This window comes from Ovis aries, chromosome 1, assembly GCF_016772045.2.
Source record: "Ovis aries strain OAR_USU_Benz2616 breed Rambouillet chromosome 1, ARS-UI_Ramb_v3.0, whole genome shotgun sequence".
Classification (NCBI taxonomy): Eukaryota; Metazoa; Chordata; class Mammalia; order Artiodactyla; family Bovidae; genus Ovis; species Ovis aries.
Genome location: NC_056054.1, coordinates 17516749 through 17536011, shown reverse-complemented (window position 1 = coordinate 17536011; position 19263 = coordinate 17516749). Strand labels below are relative to the sequence as shown.

Below are 19263 nucleotides of genomic sequence, written 5' to 3'. Positions count from 1 at the left end.
ATACTAGAATGGGTAGCCTTTCCCTTCTCCAGGGAATCCTCCCAATCCAGGGATCAAACTCAAGTGTCCTGCATTGCAGACAGATTCTTTACCAGCTGATCCACAAGGGAAGCCCAAAAACTACATTTGCTTATTATTGAAAACATGCAGACAGTACCAATATAGATTCCTTCTATATATGCTATTTGATAATCTACTTTCTCCCCCAATGTATAGTGGGCATCTTTCCATGCCTAAAATGTAGCTTTACATCATTTTTCACTTGTATACTGGTATTCTATTATGCAGATTAAAATGAAGTGGTTATGAGCATCTCCTTTGGAATCAGATTGTCAAGAATTCAAATTCCAACTTTACCATCCACTGGCAGTACGACCTTAGACAAATTATTGACTGTCTCTCAGTCCTATTTCCTTTATGTGTGAAAGGGACATTTATAACATCCAACACAAATGTGAAAATCAAATGAAATAATGCCCCAAAAGAAATTTCAGAATACCTAATGCATAATAATGGGTCTTCCTGTTGGCTCAGATGGTAAAGAATATGGCTGCACTGTGGGAGACCCAGGTTTGATCCCTGGGTGGAGAAAATCCCCTGGAGAAGGGAATGGCTACTCACTCCAGTACTATTTCCTGGAGAATTCCATGGACAGAGGAGCCTGGTGAGCTACAGTCCATGGGGTTGCAAAGAGCTGGATGTGACTGAGCGACTAACACACACAACACAATGCCTAGAAGGAAATTTCAGAATACCTAATGCATAATAATAGCTTAATAGATGATAGGAACTATCTTTGGAAGGATTATATTTTATTTTAAATAATGACCTATCAATGGACACATAGATTATTTCTAATTTTTCCTTAAGAAACAATGACACAATACAATCAATTTTTTCCCATTTGTTGGTTTTTAAAGTTTAATCTATGAAATGAAACTCCTGGGTCAAAAGATATCAACAACATAATGTTTCTAACCTCTAACCTCTACCAAAGGTTTCACAGCATTAAAACTGAGAGAACAATAACACATAGATAGTGCATGGACAAGGCTGAAGCATAGGAGCCATGCAATGGAGAAAATCAGGAAAAGACATAGTCTATCTTGTAGGAATGGTTGAATAGCATCATCGACTCAGTGGACATGAACTTGGGCAAACTCCAGGAGATAGTGAGGGACAGGGAGGCCAGGCATGCTGCAGTCCGTGGGTAGGAAAGGGTCAGACACGACTTAGCAACTGAACAACCACATCTTGTAGAAACTTTATTGTACAGGAGAGACAGAGGGAAGAAAGTATAGCAGAACAAGCTCAGAAGTCAGATAGTCTAGATTCAAACCCTTATCTATCTATATCAGCTGTGTAATCTTGGACAAATAACATTTTCCAAATCTAAACTATTTTAAGATGATAACAATATAAATTTGTTAACTGAGGAATCAGCTAGTATATGTGAAGGGTTTTTTAAAATTTTGGCTGTGTTGGGTCTTCATTGCTGTACATGGACCTTAGTTTTGGTGAACAAATATGTCTACTCTCCATTGTGGTATGCAGATGATAGCATGCAAAAACAGAGAGTTGCAGACCGGTTTCATTTATGAATATAGAGAAGAAATTCCTAAACAAACTACAATCAAAAATTGAAAGCCAGTCAAGTTCTAAAAGAATAATGTCATACCCAAGAAATAGTTAAGTAATGTGGCAAATTTGAAAACTTTCACTGTCTCATTTTCCTTTTCTGTAAAACAAGATGGTAATAATAAAAAAGGAGCTAATTCATAGGGATGTAGCATTGAGTTGAACCTAAAGAACTAAGAACACTGACTGGTATATACCAAATGCATAATAAATGCTAATTATTAATATTATCATCATCACCACTTATTACCACCGCTGGAACACAAGGATGGTCTGAATTTAGATAAAGAGAAAAACCCTAACCTTAATCTCTGTCAAAAGTCCTTTCATAAAACTCAACTTTCATTTCTTTTAAAAATACTAAACCACATTGGGAATTTCCTGGAGGTTCAGTGGTTAAGACTCTGTGCTTCCACCACAGGGGGCACAGGTTTGATCCTTGGTTGGGGAGCTAAGATCCCACAAGCCATGTGGCCAAAAAACTAAAACTAAACATAAAAATACTAAGCGGTCTAGAAATATAAATAAGTCCAATACATACCCGTAAAACTACAGAAAAATATCGTTCTTGAAGATACAGGAATACTTCAGAGACATTGAAAATTTGGTTTCAGATCACAACAATAAAACAATTGTCACAGTAACATGATTCTCACTATAAAGCAAGTCTACCTGAATTTTTTTGCTTCCTGATGCATATGAAAGCTGTTTATCCTATACTGTGGTCTATTAAGTTTGCAATGTCACATTATGTCTAAAAAAAAAATGTACCTAATTTAAAAATAATGCTGTTGGGGGAATTCCCTGGTCATCCAATGGTTAGGATTCTGTGCTTTTACTGCCAAGGTTGAACTGCCAGGATTGAACTGCCAGGGTTCAATCCCGGGTGGAGAACGAATACCCCACAAGCCACACGGTACACAGCCAAATAATAATAGTAATACTGTTGTGGAACTGGCGTCAATAGACGCCAACACAGAGTTGTGCTCAACACAGAGTTGCCACAAACCTTCAGTCTGTAAAAAAAAAAAAAGGCAACACCTGTGAATCACAATAAAGCAAAGCACAATAAAACAAGGTGTGCCTGTATCTACTATCATTGTTATTCTGCATTTTCCTGGATCTGTCAGCCAATGCAATAAGTCAGGAATAAGAAACAAAAGGTATAAATATTAGAAAATAAGAGGCAAAACTGGCTTTTATTTGCAGGTAATCTAAATAGAAAACCTGAGACAGGACAATGAATTGGGAAAAGTATTGGAATTTCTTTTTTAATTTAGGACAAGCATGGAAACAGTGCTTAGTGAGATGACCCAATACAAAAGAAAGTAAAAGTGTTAGTCGCTCATTCGTGTCCGACTCTTTGCAACCCCACAGACTGTAGTACACCAGCCTCCTCTTCCTCTATACCGGAGTGGATAGCCATTCCCTGTTTCGGGGGATCTTCCTGACCCAGGGATTGAATCCAGGTCTCCAGCATTGCAGCCATATTCTTTACCCTCTGAAACACCAGGGAAGCCCAACTCAATACAAAAACAACATACAAAATCTGAGCCTCAGAATCCACACCAACAAAACAGAGATTATGAGATTGTAATCATAAAATAAATGTAAATACAGTATTTAGCAAAATGCTTGTCATATAGTATGCCCTTGATAAATAAATCATTATGAGAATTCAGTCATTTATTTGAAAGCTTGCTCTGGAAATAACACACTTATATACCTAGTATACAATAAAGTTGTTCAGATTTGATTAACAGAAGATACTACATTTTCATAAATTTGTTTCTTTAAATAACTGGAATATTTACAGCAATAAACAACTGATATTTCACATAGTTCAGATCATATGCTGAAGGCATTTTGCTGCCATCTGGTGACTGTATCTTTTTAAAAGTGCAGTCAAGTCTGGAAAGCTCTTCACAATACAAACTGCAAACATAACTCTGAATTATAGCAAATCTAGTGGCACATTTTTGTCCACAGACAAACTGACCTTACAATGTTAGGAAATTCAATTACTAATCAAAGACAGAAATTTTAGAGTCAAAATTACCAAACAACTTCAGAAAATAAAAGAAAGCTCAACTCTCTTTGTTACTGCTCACGGGCCACATTCTAAGGAGACATGGCTAAGAGTTCATCCAGCAAAAGACATAATTATTCTGGGATGGAGAAGATGATGTTGAGACATAAGGGAAGTCTGGTTGATGTGGGCTTTACGATATAAATGCACAAAGCTTGGGCTCTGGAGTTAAGACCTGGGTTTGATTTCTACCGTCATCATCACTTACCAACCATGTGACCCAAAGCAAGTTTCTGATTCTCAGTTCATTTTCTTACCTGTAAAATGTGAACAGTACCAACTTGGCAAGGTTACTAGGAAAAAATGAAAAGTTCAGTCTGTTCTGCTCCAAAAGTTCAGTCTGTTCTGCTCCAAAAGTTCAGTCTGTTCTGCTACAAATTAGCTCCAAAACTAGTTTCTCAAACACGAACTAGTTCTTTTGTGACTAGCTTATGGGGAAATAATGCCATTATTATTCAAAAGTTGTATTGGTTCATACATAATTTTCCAGAATGTCAATGCTTTGCACTACCAGCTAACAACATCTGAATTTGAATAAACTCACATGACTGAGTGCAGCAAACTAAGGGATAAATGTGTATGATCTATCTTATACATCATAGCTGTTTTTTCCACATTCTTCCTTGTGGCCACAGCTTTGTCATGGATATGAATGATGTGAAGTTTTCCCAATATTTGTGTATCTTTCCCTTATCTCCATAATTCAGCACCTACATCCCTTTTTTATATCCCATTCTTCAAGTTACCTCAGCTTTGTAGGCTAAAGTCCTAAATTCGTCGAGGTATTTATTTATTCATTAGGAGTTTAGCATATCTTTTTAACAATATTAGTATATTTATTAGGATCATCTTTGTATTGCTTTTTCACAGTATTAATTCTTCAACCCAAGAGCATGGGATATCTTTCCATTTCTTTGTATCACCTTCAGATTCCTTCCTCAGTGTTTTGTAGTTTTCTGAGTATAGGTCTTTCATCTCCTTGGTTAAGTTTAATCCTAGGTATTTTAATTCCTTTTGATGCAATTTTAAACAGGATTTTTTTTTACTTTCACTTTTTAATAGTTCATTATTAGCATCTGGAAATGCAACAATTTCTGTACATTAACCTGTATCCTGCAACTCCACTGAATTCCGTTCTAATAGTTTTTGAGTGGAAACTTCAGGGTTTTCTATGCAAGTATCATGTCATCTGCAAACAGTGAGTGATAGTTTTACTTTTTCCCTTCCAATTTGGATCCTTTTTTTTTTCTTGTCCAATTGTTAAATTTTTGATATTTACAAATGCACATATAGTGACTTTATCACCACTGCCACCTGGCCAACACAGATTGTAAGCTTTCATCAACTTCAAGGAACATTCCATTTTCAAAGGAATCTAAAACATGAAAAAAATGTGCATTTTAAAAAATCAATAAAATAACATTTTTAACCCTTATAACAACCCTATGACAGAGGTATCACTATTATCTTACTTTTGTAAGTGAGCTAAAGCACAGAGAGGTTAAGTAATTGGACCACGACCACAGAGTTAATCAGTGTTAGAGCTGATTAACAGAGTTCAAAGCCAGGAGTCTGATTCCAGACCCTTTTAAGTAGCCCTCGACATCAGGGCTCTATACCCAAAGCCAATACAATATTGTAAAGTAATTAGCCTCCAATGAAAATAAGTAAATCTATTTAAAAAAACTGCAGACTGTTAAAAAAAAATACAAATAAATAAATAAAATACCCAAGCCGCAAACATTTATACTATACACCCAAGGAAAACTACGTAATGCAGGTCATCATCAGAAAACCTCAAGGCCTCCAGCTATGTTTTAAGGAATTTGAATACCTTTATAAAAGGCCACTAATTTACCATATCTTAAAAATCAGAAATGGTAGTTCATTCTTCTGGCTGTTTGTTCTTTAAACCCTTACCTGGGTACATTTCCCTTCGGAGCATCAACTCTCTTGAGACCCAGTGCTTTCCACTGTTCCAGCCTGGAGAGAAGTGCATCTTTAGAAAACAGGATACATGCATACGGGGAAAGACGGAGGATATAACTTTCCCAGAGCACTGTTTCTAGACCCAGGGGTCAGGAACAAGCTAAGACAATCATGCCAAGCAATTTAAATCACCACTAATTAGTCTTAAATGAAATACTCCACCTTAGACAATCTGGACTTTTTTTCCTTTGAAAACCTTCAGTTAACATCTATCTTCCCCTAAAAAACTGTAAGCTCCCAAGAGCAAGAGCCAGGTTGCTTTTCTCACCACTAACATCCCCAGCACTTGGAATGGTGGGTGGCACAAAGCTTTAAAACTAAATAAAAACTGAAATTGTCTTTAAAGACACTTACTCAGGCAAATTTACTCTGTAAATCAAGAGCATAAGGAAATGGACATTTTTCTGTAAAAATTGCTAAAGGGACTTCTCTGGTGGTCTTGTGATTAAGACACAGTGTTCCCAGGGCAGAGGGCACACACTCCATCCCTGGTCAGGGAACTAAGATCCTGCATGCCACGCAGCACTGGAAAGAAAAATACTGCTAAGGTTCTGTGGAGATCCAACCAGTCCATCCTAAAGGAAATCAGTCCTGAATATTCATTGGAAGGACTGATGTTGAAGCTGAAATTCCAATGCCACCTGATGTGAAGAACCAACTCATTGGAAAAGACCCTGATGCTGGGAAAGATTGCAGGCAGGAGGAGAAGGGGACGACAGAGGATGAGATCACTGACTCGATGGACGTGAGTCTGAGTGAACTCCGGGAGTTGGTGATGGACAGGGAAGCCTGGCATGCTGCAGTCCATGGGGTCGCAGAGTCGGACATGACTGAGCAACTGAAATGAACTCAAGGTTCTATGGAGTTTTAAAAAAAGACATTCTGCAGGAGCTTAAAAAGAACAGATAGAACAACATAGATCCCTCCAAACTTGAGTCAACTAAATACACCAAAGGTTATCAAATTTATCTACCCCTCATAGCAACCCCCAAAATCTTCTGACATCACACTGTTTTTTGCCGTTCAGTCACTCAGTCATGTTCGACTCTTTCAGACCCCATGGACTGCAACACACCAGGATTCCCTGTCCTTCACCATCTCCCAGAGTCTGCTCAAACTCATGTCCATTGAGTCGGTGATGCTATCCAACCATTTCATCCTCTGTTGTCCCTTCTCACACTGTTTACATATACTTTTTATTACTGTAACATACACATCCACTCTCCCTCAACCAAGTTCCCTGGCTGCCCATGACTGAAACTTTGAAGCCAGAGGTAAACTCAACATCCAGAGCTGACTGGTACAAGGAGCCAGAGCCACTCCAAAACACAGAGCAGGTACTTGATACTGATCAATCAAGAGTCAGCCCGGGGACTCAGAGATAGGGCAGGGAGCCAACCATCTTTGCCCCAGCCAAGTTTTCCTAAATACAAATGAATAAAGCTCTAGGGTAGAAAATCATTTTGTATGTCATTCAAGTAGAAACTGTTTGCCTATGGTACAAGATGAGAACAACACAGCAATCATAAGATACAAACAAACGGCTACCTAAATTCATCACACATTTTAATCAGAGTATAATTGCTTTACAATGTTCTGTTAGTTTCTACTGTACAACAAAGGGAATCAGCTATATGTATACATATATCCCCTCCTTCTTGAGCCTCCCTCCCACCACCCCACATCCCACCCCTCTAGGTCATCACAGAGCAACATAAGTTCATTACATTTTAACTACAGAAGTATCCTGGGATACCCAGATCACTGAACTAGAAGTTATATAATTATTGTTAGCATTTCTATTTGAATATTTATGAGTTGAGTTAGTCTCAAGGCTTCACCCCTTGACTGGAACACACCTGACCAACCATCACCTGTGGGTCTTGGATGGCATCTCCCTGTCACGGGAACTCCGGGACTCCCAGAGCCATGGCCCTTCCCCTCCTACCTTCCCCTCGTATTAACTCTACTATAATCCTGCTTTGTAGTGATGCTGGGAGGGATTGGGGGCAGGAGGAGAAGGGGACGACCAAGGATGAGATGGCTGGATGGCATCACGGACTCGATGGACGTGAGTCTGAGTGAACTCCGGGAGTTGGTGATGGACAGGGAGGCCTGGTGTGCTGCGATTCATGGGGTCTCAAAGAGTTGGACACGACTGAGCGACTGAACTGAACTGAACTGAACTGAATCCTGCTTTTGTCCCATGTTTTTATTCTCCTTTTCTGAGTTTGGAAGTCAGAGAAATTTATAATTCCTTCCAGCCCAGGATCTTGTAGACTAGTAAATCAGGATAAGTTCTTAAAGTCCACAGAAAATTTTTACAAAATACACATACTTTCATCAAATCAAAACCTCCAAGATGAAATTGGAAAAACTCTCCAGGTATGTGATGGAAACCCTGATTCAGAGTAGTTAAAATGGTGGCTACAGATTGTTAGTCTGCAGGCAAACTTTATCTGGGAAATACTAAAGGCAATTAAGGGTAAGTGGCAAAGCAATGGGTAATTTCCTCAACACGCACTCACCTGAAATGCTCCTCCATACCCATTGCATGTATTAAGCATCCTAGTGAGGATGGAGCAACTGGATTTCATCTACCCCTCCAAAATCTTTATCTACTCATTTTTCTCTTCTCCCAAATCCATCTACCAAACAAGAAAAAAAAAAAAAAACCAAGTAGAACACACTAAAGTTTAAATGCCAAACATAAGTTGGCATAGCGTTTGGCTGTCTATAAATTCATGTCCATGAATAGTAAAGTGTGCCATCCTCCCTTACTTCCTAGAAGACATGGGTTCAAAACGTAGTTAACTGTTAAGCATTATTATATTATGACAGGAAGATGGAAAACTAAGACGCCTACCCCTTTCCATAGCTGAAGTCCTACCTGAGCTTCCCAGAGAGGCTGTGAGATAGTTGTGAAGTAAAACATAAACCAGGGTGGGGGACCTTGAGCTAAATTCACCTCTTGCCTTGTTCTACATCAAAATATCCACAAGGAAGACTGAAGACCATTTGTGGCCTAAGAGTTCTCACCTCAAGTTTCAGAAAATCTAACTTCAGAGCTCAAGCAAAATTTCTCCTCTGCCTTTTGTTTAAAAAGCATAGCAAGATTGTGGTACCGTGGAAAAGTAGAGAATAATCCTGGTACAGGTCAAAGTCCATGAAAGGGACAGAATTACTTGTTCATCTTTGTATCCACAGAACTAAATTCAGTGACCTGACTTAATAAATGCTTAATGGATGGACGGATGGATACATGGATGGACAGATGGTTGAATACATGGCATCTGCCAGAATAAGAGATGTGTATGGAACAGAAAACTGCAGTCTCTGAAGGAATTCAAAAACAGGTATGAAACTAACTTCTTCTTGAGGTCTCTTTGTTTTGCCTGAGCACAGAATAAGGTCTCCCTCTCAGCTGTGACCTACCATGATCCAAATCTGACCTTTAAAAGCAAAGGAAGACAAGAAAGAAATGGGAAAAGGGACCACAGCAAGACAAAGGTTAAGGAATCTATTTCCTGACATGCTGGTGCAGAGGAACGATACATGATAAAAATCTAAGAGAACACTTTCAATACCTATTCAACAAAAATTCAGTGTAATAAGCAAACTTGGTATTACAGTTTAACTGCCAGGGTTTTTTTTTTCTTAGTGGTACATAAAATAATGCATATATAAACCGGACAATTTACTCTTAGGTGCAATCCAGTTTCATTGCGTGCTTAGTCGCTCAGTTGTGTCTGACACTTTGCCCATGGACTGTAGCCCTCCAGGCTTCCCTGCTCGTGGGATTCTTCAGGCAAGAATACTGGAGTGGGTAGCCATTCCCTTCTCCAGGGGATCTTCCTGACCCAGGGATTGAACCAGGGTCTCCTGCATTGCATGCAGATTCTTTACCATCTGAGCCACCAATTTCATTAGGAGCACCCAGATGACCATCAGCTTCGGAGCCCATCCACACTTATGCTTAAGCATTGCCTTCTGATGTCTGGATTAAACTGAAGCTCCAGAAATGAGAATTCCTCCTCCTCAGGCCTTGGACATAGATAAACTCAGATAACCCGGTCACTGGCTCAGCACTAGCCAAGCAAAATTATTCTTCAAATAACTTGGCTCTCAAGTTATTTCACTGGTACAAGGCCTGACACAACCTGGATCACCCACTTAGAAAAACAAATTCTAGAGAAAGTGTCTTGTGACCTTAACAGACATTTCTGGTCAGGGTTTCAGGAGAACAGAGGAGGGCTCACCACCCATCAAAGAGAAATTAAAGACAGCAAAGATTATCGTTTGTACAATAAATAGAAAAGACATAGAAACCTTCCTTTTAAAAAACAAGCTATCTGGGGACTTCTTTTAAAAACAGGTCCCGTGGTGAAGGTTTTGTCTTCTAATGCAGGGGGTGCAGGTTCAGTCCCTGCTTGGGGAGCTAAGATCCCACATGCCTTGCAGCCAAAACACCAAAACATAAAACAGAAGCAACAGTTCCCTGATGGCACAGTGGATAAGAATCTGCCTGCCAATGCAGGAGACACGGGTTCGATCCCTGGTCCAGAAGGATCCCACATGCATTGGAGCAGCTAGGCCAGTGCACCATAGCCACTGAGTCTGCACTCTGGAGCCCAGGAGCTGTAACTACAGAACCCATGTTTCACAACATGAGAGGCCACCGCAGTGAGAAGCCCAGCACATCACTGCTGGAGAACAGCCCCCACTCACTGCAACCCAAGTGGAGGCTGTGCAGCAAAGAAGACGCAGCACAGCCAAAAATAAAATGCATATTTTTTTTAAATCTGCTCTACATAGAAACCAAGAAATGGGGTCCCCCACCCTTGCCCTGCCTGCTTGCCTGGATGTCAACTTCAGTTCCTCCCTTCCCCTCAGACTATATCTCATCGATCACCAGGTCTTGCTGATGCCTTCCCCTTAGCATTTCTTACATTTAGCTGCCTCTTTCTATCCACGTTGCCGCCTGTATATTTATGTCAGTAGAGCAATAGTATAGATTACTGGTCAAGACAGTGGGTTTCGAAATTAGACACCCCAGGGTTTAGAAACCTAGCTTCAAAGTCATCATCTGTGTGTGACCCTGAGCAAACTGCTTACTTGGTTTACACCTCAAGTTTGCTACATATAAAACAAAGATAACAGTAATCTCATAAAGCTGTTGAGAGTATTAAACAAGATAACATCCATAAAGTATTTTGATAATGCTGCTGCTAAGTCACATCAGTAGTGTTCGACTCTGTGCGACCCCACAGACGGCAGCCCACCAGGCTCCTCTGTCCCTGGGATTCTCCAGGCAAGAATACTGGAGTGGGTTGCCATTTCCTTCCCCAATACATGCATGCTAAGTCGCTTCAGTCATGTCCGACTCTGTGCGACCCCATGGACAGCAGCCCACCAGGCTCCCCTGTCCACAGGATTCTCCAGGCAAGAATACTGGAGTGGGTTGCCATTCCCTTCTCCATTGTCTGAAAGGTAACCAAAGGTAATTAAACCCAGAAGCAAGCTGAGGAAAAAAAAAAAAAAAAAAAAAACAGAACTACTTCTATCACTGCTTCTTGAGTTAGTATTCCCATGCTGGTTCCAAGGGCGGGGAGAATTTCCTGACAGCCAAATGTACATCTTTGTTATAGATAAAGTTAGCTTTAACTCTTGGAGACTCTCACCCCCTTTTCACTAGATGATCATGGTCAGGAAGCCTACAGCAGAGTAAATCTTTCCCTTTTCTCTAGGAAAATAATTTGCACATCATGCCCAGGAAAGTCCAATGGTCTGTTTCAGACTTTTTCAACAGAATTGTTTCAAGTGAAATTCTTACCCAGCACCATCTCTTCTGGCAATAAATAAGCCACGTCTGACTATTCTCTTAAGTTTCCTTTTCTTACGCTTCTACTCTGTCTAGAACAAAAATATTTCAGCTCCTCCAAGTTTCTATTCCCTCTTTTCCTGAATTTATATAGAAGGAGTGAAGAGAATCTGTGGAAAATAAGTTTCATTTCAAAAATTGTGCCAAAACTTTCCCCTAGAAGAGTTTCTCTTCTTTCTCATTCATGTGGACTGATGGGGCACTATTTCACGGAGCTTCTCCAATTAACTTAAAATACTTTGAAGTAATACATACAATATTAATATTCTTCAGGCTCTGATGCCCATCTTATGGCTTACAATGGTGAATTATTTGCCAGGAATTAAACATAAATAAGTTTAGTAGGTAAAGAGGTGAAATTTGGCCCTGTGGGGCCCTGAAAGTCAAAGATAATAATTATAAAAGCAGTAAGAAGTGGTGAAATCAATTGTGACATTTGTTCTTCTGAATATATAATTTACAAATAAGTTACAAATTATATAGCGGTATTTCATATAAAATATACACCTCCATTCTACTCATGTATAGTTGAACAGCAGTAAGAACAAAGAGATAGACTATGCATATGAAAATGTCCCTATTTTGTTCCAAGCATTTCTAAGTAATACAGGTAAACTCTCCCAATAAGGGTGAACTGAGAGGAATTCTCTTCCACAGACCACAGGGGTTTCTTTTGCATAGCCCTAGTTTCAGCTTGACCAGCTGATTTCATGAGCAGGCATTAACTACAGATTTATAATATTTTTTCTACACGTATTAACCCCACATTGGCAGAGGATTTCTTTCTCAGGCATAGTCCCAGCTTCATAACCATAATCCCATGTTAGTTCTGATTTGCTTTCACATACCTGTTGCTGAAGTATTTTGATAATACTTGACCATAAGGATATCTTCAGATCTAGAATTAATCTCTCCCCTGGACTACTGAAACAGCCTTCTAATTGGCCTCCCTGCATGTACATTTACTTGTCTACCTAACTTTCCACATTATTACCAATGTGAGTTTTCTAGAATCTGATTCACTCCCTACTTTAAAATCCTTCTATGGATCCTACTGCCCTCAGAATAAAGTGCAAGCTTCCTAGTGGTACACAAGACCCTTTATTACCTGACCCCTGCTAACCTTCTCAACTTCAGGTCCCATCATTTACTCCCTGGACCACTCTCTACAGAGCCAGACACGAGCAGGATCAGACTGTGAAGCCATTAAGATTTTATCCTATCTGTATTGACAAAAGCCCTCCAGGAGAATATGATCATAATTGTATAAATACAATCTCAAAGCAAAACCCTTAAGTGTCAATGATCTCATCAACTAACATTGATTTTTTTTTTTTTTTGGTTAGAGTTACTCCTATGCATGTTGATATTATTATAAACAATCTCTCTTTATATAAATTTCCCAATTGGTTTGACACAATGCAAAGTAAAAATCACGTCGGAAGCCGTAACATAAAATTTGACCAACTTACAAGATACACACACACATGCCCCCATGGGTAGCATTTCTCTGACTATAATATGGACAACATGATTTACCTCACTTTCCTATATCAAGTTTTTTCTTAATATTTATTTTTAAGTGTATAACTTTCTAAATTTTTTCAAAAGAAAAATGCTTGAAGAATTTAAAAGAATATTAAAATTCTAATCCTAATGTAATTTTAATTCTAACCCAATAGTTACAATAATAGTGTTAATAGTAGCTAATGCTTGTGTTTGTTGTTGCTGCTGAGAGGCTGAATTTCCAAGTCTTGATGGGGAAATAATGTATTGCTATGAATTCTGGGACATACCCATTTAAGAGCATAGGAGCTCTTTCCTGTTTCCACAATGAGCTGAAAACTGCCAATGCCTGCTCTAAGCAAATCCTTCCCTGTGCTAGCTGGGGAAGTTGGATTAAGTCTTCATTTTCCACTTTATGTGTTTGGAGATGGCCTCCTTTCTCTGATATAGTCATGTGAAGAGCGATCTTTTACATAAGGTTCTGAAAATGGATAGATGATACAATCATATTAAAAGCCCCTCCAGCATCTTAAGGAACAAATACAAATTCATACATCCTGATCCTGACCCAGGAAAGTTCTTTACCAATGTCATATATACCCTTTCTCTAGAGAGATATTGACTTCACCTACATTTAGAAGAGAGTTCTCTGATTTTCTAAAGATATCATTCTCAACTGAAACTTATCTCTTTTTTTCTTTCTTTTTTTAAATTTAAATTTATTTATTTTAATTGGAAGCTAATTACTTTACAATATTGTATTGGTTTTGCCATACATCAACATGAATCCACCACGGGTGTACACGTGTTCCCCCTCCTGAACCCCCCTCCTTCCTCCCTCCCTGTACCATCCCTCTGGGTGACCCCAGTGCACCAGCCCCAAGCATCCTGTATCATGCATTGAACCTGGACTGGCAATCTGTTTCATATATGATATTATACATGTTTCAATGCCATTCTGCCAAATCATCCCACCCTCTTCCTCTCCAACAGAGTCCGAAAGACTATTCTTTACATCTGTGTCTCTTTTGCTATCTCATACAGGCTTATCATTACCATCTTTCTAAATTCCATATATATGTATTAGTATACTGTATTGGTGTTTTTCTTTCTGGCTTACTTCATTCTGTATAATAGGCTCCAGTTTCATCCACCTCATTAGAACTGATTCAAATGTATTCTTTTTAATGGCTGAGTAGTACTCCATTGTGTATATGTACCACAGCTTTCTTATCCATTCATCGGCTGATGGACATCTAAGTTGCTTCCATGTCCTGGCTATTATAAACAGTGCTGCGATGAACATTGGGGTACACATGTCAACTGAGACTTTTCTAATGAAATGGATGTTTTCATTTTTCCAATTAACCTTTACATGAACAATTTCTGATAAAATACAGCCAATTAGTAAATAAACATATGAAAAAGCATTAACAGTGGCAACTGAGGAGAAACAAACGATAGTAACATTCGCTTTTCCCTAATGAGTGACAAGCTAAATTGGAAAGCAATTTGGTACATTAAAGTAACACGTTTAAATACCTTGACCTCTCCTAGGATTTTATCCCATAATAGTAATCCAAAATAATGGAAACATCATTTGCACAATGATGTTTGATGTCCATCCAGTATATAGTAAGTTAAAAGCCACATAGATGAATAAGTATAAGGAAATATCCATTCAATGGAAGAATATTAAACAGTAGCTAAAATTTTTATTAGTGGATGAGATTTTCAAATGTTGATTATCAGTGTTCTTGTAGCTGAATGACAATGATGGTTTATTTTAAAAGACTATGCAATGACATGGGAAATGGTTATGACACGTTAAATAAGAATAAAGGGTTAAAAGTTATATTGAGCTAGGATTGCAATCCATTCGCTTTTACAGCAAACACATAACCCAGCCATGTATAACCAGTTAACTGTTGAGTTAACATTCGAAATACAGTAGCCATTTCAATGTTGCTAAAATCCGTTAGTTCTTTTTTTAAAGTGTTTTTTATTATGGCAAAAGTCACACCATATAAAACATACTATTTTAACCACAGTTACCTGTGCAGTTCAGTGGCAATAAGTACATTCATGTTGCTGCGCAACTCTCACCACCATCCACCTCCCTAACGTTAAGGCCTGCCCTCAAGGCCACAGAAGCGGAACCTGGAACCAAGGTCACCTCCGAACCTGACTGAGCCCTTTTGTGCATGAGTGCTAAGTCACTTCAGTCGTGTCTGGCTCTTTGTGACCCTATGGTCTGTAGCACACCATCTCCTCTGCTCATAGGATTCTCCAGGCAAGAATACTGAAGTAGGTTGCCATGCCCTCGTCGTGGGGATCTTCCCAACTCAGGGATCGAACCTGCATCTCAGGCAGATTCTTTACCACTGAACCACCAGGCAAGTCTGAGTCCTTTTGTAAAGGGGAAAGTGGAAGTGAAGTCACTCAGGTGTGTCCAACTCCTTGCGACCCCATGGACTGTAGCCTACCACGTTTCTCCATCCATGGGATTTTCCAGGCAAGGATACTGGAGTGGGTTGCCATTTCCTTCTCCAGGAGATCTTCCCAACCCAGGGATTGAACCCGGGTCTCCCGCATTGTAGGCAGATGCTTCACCATCTGAGACATCGGGGAAGTCCTGCTGCCAAAAGCCCCTCTGATCATCACTAACAAGCTCCAGCTCAGTTCAGTCGCTCAGGCGTGTCCACCTCTCTGCAACCCCATGAATTGCAGCACGCCAGGCCTCCCTGTCCATCACCAACTCCCAGAGTTTACCCAGACTCATGTCCATCAAGTCGGTGATGCCATCCAGCCATCTCATCCTCCGCTGTTCCCTTCTCCTCCTGCCCCCAATCCCTCCCAGCATCAGGGTCTTTTCCAATGAGTCAGCTCTTCTCATCAGGTGGCCAAAGTATTGGAGTTTCAGCTTCACCATCAGTCCTTCCAATGAACACCCAGGACTGATCTCCTTTAGGATGGACTGGTTGCTGACTCCCAATTAAGCTAAGGTGCCCACTCCAGTAAACACTCTATTGTGCCCCAATCAATTGCCTAACCTTCCAGGAGTAATTTTCTTTGTCTTGAGGTTATAAAAATTGGCTATTTACCCCCTAAAACTGTCAACTCAGGAGGTTGGCCCACTGTGCTCCCAGTGTCCACATTATCTCTGCTCTTTGTTCTTAATAAACTCGCTACCTTCTGAAATGCTCTGTGTCTGGAAATTCTTTTCCAATCCATGCTCGGAATGCCTCAACACCTAATTTTTTACCTTCCTAAACAGAAACTCTGTCCTCATTAAACATCAACTCCCCATTCCCCTCCCCTACCCCACTCCCACCCTCTTGTCTGGCATCTACCATGATACTTTCTGACTCCATGAATTTGACTATTTTAGGTATCTGCCGTAAGTGGAATCAAACAGGAGTAGCCTGCACCTAATGTATATTGGAATGCATTTTTAAATTTTATATTTACTTATTTATTTTTGGCTGCGCTGCATCTTTGTTGCTGCACACAGGTCTTCTCTGGTTACTTCGACTGGGGGTTTCTCTCTAGTTTCAGTGCGAGGGTTCCTCACTGCAGTGGCTTCTCTTGCCGCAGTCCATGGGCTCTAGACACATGGTCTTCAGCAGTTGCGGCACATGGGCCTAGTTTCTCCAAAGCATGTGGGATTTTCCTGGACCAGGAGTTGAACTCATGTCCGCTGCAATGCCAGGGGGATTCTTAACCACTGGACTAGTAGGGAAGTCCCTGGAATGCATTTGAATATATGTCCTACAAACAGATATTACCATTTTTCCCTCTATGCTATAAGTAGGTTCTCATTAGTTATTTTATATATACTAGTATATACATGTTTAAAAAAAAAAACTGGTTTAAAATTCACCATTCAAAAAACAAAGATCTTAGCATCCAGTCCCATCACTTCATGGCAAAATTTGTTGTTCAGTCTCTCAGTCATGTCTGACTCTTTGCAACCCCCATGCATTTGCAGCATGCCAGGCTTCCTTGACCTTCACCATCTCCAGGAGTTTGCTCAAATTCATGTACACTGAGTCAGTGATGACATCCAACCATCTTGTCCTCTGTCGTCCCCTTCTCTTCCTAGCTTCTCTTTCCCAGCATCAGGATCTTTCCCAGTGAGTCAGTTCTTCACATCAGGTGGCCAAAGTATTGGAGCTTCAGCTTCAGCCTCGGTCCTTCCAATGAATATTAAGGACTGATCTCCTTTAGGATGGACTGGTTAGATCTCCTTGCAGTCCAAGGGGCTCTCAAGAGTCTCCTCCAACACCACAGTTCAAAAGCATCAATTCTTTGGCGCTCACCCTTCTTTATAGTCCAACTCTCACATCCATACATGACTACTGGAAAAACCATAGCTTTGACTATACTGTTGGCAAAGCAATGTCTCTGCTTTTCAATATGCTGTTTAGGTTTGTCATAGCTTTTCTTCCAAGGAGCAAGCATCTTTTAATTTCATGTTTGCAGTCACTGTCCATAGTGATTTTGTAACCCAAGAAAATAAAGTCTGTCACTATTTACATTGTTTCCCCATGTATTTGCCATGAAGTAATGGGACTGGATGCCATGATCTTCATTCTTGGAACGCTGAGTTTTAAGCCAGCTTTTTCACTCTCCTCTTTCACCCTCATCAAGAGGCTCTTTAGTTCCCCTTCACTTTCTGCCATAAGGGTGGTGTCATCTGCATATCTGAGGTTATTGATAGTTCTCCCACAAATCTTAATTCCAGCTTATGCTTCATCCAGCCCAGCATTTTCACATGATGTACTCTGCATATAAGTTAAATAAGCAGGGTGACAGTATACAGCCTTGACGTACTCCTTTCCCAACTTTGAACCAATCTGTTGATCCATGTCTGGGTCTAACTATTGCATTGCAAATAGATGGGGAAAAAATGCAAACAGTGACAGAAAAAGCTCCCAAGCACTTACCAAAGCCAAACTTCCACAAAAAAAAAAAAAAAAAAGGTCATGGCCACAGGTGATCTGCTGCCTGCTTGATCCACTACAGCTTTCTGAATCCTGGCAAAACCACTATATCTGAGAAGTATGCTCAGTAAATCAATGAGATGCGCCAAAACTGCAATGCCTGCAGCAGACATTGGTCAATAGAAAGGACACAATTCTTCTCCACAATAATGCCTGACCGCAGGTTGCACAATCAATGCTTCAAAAGTTGAACGAATTGGTCTACGAAATTCTGCCTCATCTGCCATATTCACCTGACCTCCCACCAACCGACTACCACTTCTTAAGCATCTTGACAACTTTTTGCAGGAAAAAATGCTTCCACAACCAGTAAGAGGTAGAAAATGCTTCCAAGATTTCATTGAATCCCAAAGAATGGATTTTTACGCTACAGGAATAAACAAACCTATTTTTCAAAATAGGCAAAAATGTGTCGATTTTAATGGTTCCTATTTTGATTAATAAACACGTGTTTGAGACTAGTTATAATGATTTAAAATTCATGGTCCAAAACTGCAATTACTTTTGGACCAACCTAGTAGTTCTCCAACCAGGGATGGAACCCAGGCCCCTAAAGTAGAAGTTCAGAGTCCAAACCACTGGACTGCTGGGGCATTCCTTGCTCTAATCTTTATTATTCCTTTCCTCTCAGTAACTTTGGTTTTAGTTGGTTCATTTTCTAATTCCTTAAATTGTAAAGTTAGGTTGTTAATTGGAGATCACTCTCCTTTTTTTACTGTAGACATTTATAGTTATAAACTTCTCCTTAGCACTGCTGTCACCATCACCATATCTGATGTTTTTTTCTTTTAATTTTAAAGATTAAGGTATGATTGACATAAGTTTTGACATGTATTTTTGTTTTCATTCATCTCTAAATATTTTCTAATTTCTCCTGTGATTTCTTCTTTGATCCATTGATTGTTTGAGTGTGTTAATTTCCACAAATCTGAGAATTTCCCCATTTTACTTGTTATTGGTTTCTAACTTCATCCTGCTGTGTCAAAGAAGATATTTTGTATGATATCTCAAATTCCCTGAGACTGCATCTATGGCCTAACATACACTCTGTCCTGGAAAATGCCCCACATGCCCTTGAGAAGAATGTTATACTGCTGTTGTTGGGTAGAGCATGCTGTGTACGTTATTAGGTCTAGTTGGTTGACTGTATTTTG

At 39.7% G+C, this 19263-nt stretch overlaps 1 long non-coding RNA gene across 3 annotated transcripts in view; it reads right to left on the bottom strand.

Annotated features, from left to right (window-relative positions):
* LOC121819112 (uncharacterized) overlaps positions 1 to 19263 on the bottom strand; it is a 92390-nt gene that overhangs the window by 5061 nt on the left and 68066 nt on the right. Inside the window, exons 4-5 of one of the 3 annotated variants that reach the window (XR_009596588.1) lie at positions 5648 to 5710; positions 3936 to 5102 (exon numbers count right to left, since the gene is read on the bottom strand). This is a non-coding gene — a long non-coding RNA (uncharacterized LOC121819112). Of the gene's footprint in view, positions 1 to 2883; positions 5103 to 5647; positions 5711 to 19263 lie in introns of those variants that run through there. The other 2 variants (XR_009596589.1, XR_006059312.2) reach the window with 2 other exon arrangements.